Source organism: Mirounga angustirostris, unplaced genomic scaffold (assembly GCF_029215605.1).
Source record: "Mirounga angustirostris isolate CCGP_5_RB_7025 unplaced genomic scaffold, mMirAng1.0.hap1 SCAF_9, whole genome shotgun sequence".
Lineage (NCBI taxonomy): Eukaryota > Metazoa > Chordata > Mammalia > Carnivora > Phocidae > Mirounga > Mirounga angustirostris.
Window position 1 is genome coordinate 86440876 of NW_026991717.1, and position 2159 is coordinate 86443034.

At 42.0% G+C, this 2159-nt stretch overlaps 1 pseudogene; it reads left to right on the forward strand.

Moving 5' to 3' along the window:
• Positions 1-1007: 1007 nt before the first annotated feature.
• On the forward strand, positions 1008-1953 carry LOC123840875 (heterogeneous nuclear ribonucleoprotein A1-like; annotated as a pseudogene).
• Positions 1954-2159: the final 206 nt, after the last annotated feature.

Genomic DNA, 2159 nt, shown 5'->3' on the forward strand with positions numbered 1-2159 from the left:
GCTGATCCTAGTAGTGGGATTACCATCAATTAGCTTCTTTATATGTTTCCCACTTCTTCCTTGTAGCATCCTTAACTTCTTTTGAAATTAAAAAAAAAAATGTTAAACATCAATCAGAGGGAAAGCTTCAAACTAATTCTAAGCATTTTAGAACTTCATTAATAAATGAATAAATGCATACACCTGTGTCTGGTACATTTTTCACAATTTGTTTCTCTTTATCCTTTCAATTGCTTTGTGAAATCAATTGCTCTCAGCTCATGCTTTCAAGTCTAAAAGGGGGAGATAAAATAGTGTGAAAGTAATAATGGTTATATTGACCAAAAAAAAAGAGCCAAACAGCCTGTACATTTGCTATTTTTACTTATGTACAGAACTGAAATTTCAATTGATCCTTGAGGTGTTAGCCCAACACTTCTTATCCTGTCTCTCTAGGAGATGACCTCTGGCACAACTAACACAGTCCAGTACTTGAAACACTACGGAAATGGCCTCAAGGATGCTATTGCTGCGGTTGTACCTAATTATTTCTTCTGAAGTTGTCATTATGTTTTCACAGAATTTTAAATAGTATTTATTCTTTTACATTTTCTAGTTTTGTTTATGTTTCACAGTTAGGAAAAATGGGGCACCTGGGTGGCTCAGCCGTTAAGCATCTGCCTTCGGCTCAGGTCATGATCCCAGGGTCCTGGGATCGAGCCCCACATTGGGCTCCCTGCTCAGCGCGGAGCCTGCCTCTCCCTCTGTCTGCCGCTCCCCCTGCTTGTGTTCCTGCTCTCACTATCTCTCTCTCTCTGTGAAAATAAATAAATAAAATCTTAAAATAAATAAATAGAATATTTAGGAAAAAGATACATTCTCTCAATATCATAAATTGATCAATACTTGAATATTCATGACAAAGATACACACACATACATTCTTATTCATAGAAATCCAAATGGTTGCTTTCTGCCCGTGGACACCACTGAGTAGGCATCATTAAAGTCTCTCCTCCCACCACCATCATGTCTAAGCCAGAGTCTCCCAAAGAGCCTGAACAGCTGAAGAAGCTCTTCATCAGAGGTTTGAGCTTTGAAACAACTCATGAGAGTCTGGGGAACCATTCTGAGCAATGAGGGATGCTTACAGACTGCGTGGTCATGAGAGATCCAAACACCAAGCACTCCAGAAGCTTTGGGTTTGTCACGTATGCCACTGGAGGAGATGGATGCAGCCGTGAATGCAAGGTCACACAAGATGGATGGAAGAGTTGTGGAACCAAAGAGGGCTGTCTCAAGAGAAGATTCTCAAAGACTTGGTGCCCACTTAACTGAAAAAGATTTGTGTTGGTGGCATTAAGGAAGACACTGATGAACATCATCTGAGAGATGATTTTGAACAGAATGGGAAAACTGAAGTGGCTGAAATCATGACTGACCAAGGCAGTGGCAAGAAGAGACGTTTTGCTTTTGTAACATTTGATGACCATGACTCTGTAGATGAGACTGTCATTCAAAAATCCCACACTGTGAATGGCCACAACTGTGAAGTAAGGAAAGCCCTATCTAAGCAAGAGATGGCTGGTGCTTCATCCAGCCGAAGAGGTCAAAGTGGTTCTGGAAACTTTGGTGGTGGTCACGGAGGTAGTTCTGGTGGGAATGACAACTTTGGTCATGGAGAAAACTTCAGTGGGCAAGGTGGCTTTGGTGGCAGTCGAGGTGGCAGCAGGAATGGCTATAACAGATTTGGTAATGATGGAAGCAACTTTGGAGGTGATGGAAGCTATAATGATTTTTTGGCAATTACAACAATCTATCTTCAAATTTTGGACCCATGAAAGGAGGAAATTCTGGAGGCAGAAACTCTGGCCTCTGTGGTGGTGGAGGCCAATTCTTTGCCAAACCATGAAACCAAGGTGGCTCTGGCAGTTCCAGCAGCATCAAGAGCTATGGCAGTGGCAGGTTTTCATGACTGCCAGGAAAAGGGCTTAGCAGGAGAGGAGAACCAGAGAAGTGAGAGGGAAGCTACAGGTTACAATAGATTTGTGAATGCAGCCAAGCACAGTGGTGGCAGGGCCTTGCTGCACAAAGAAGACATGTTTTAGACAATACTCATGTGTATGGGCAAAAAACTCGAGGACTGTATTTGTGACTAATTGTATAACAGGTTTTTCTAGC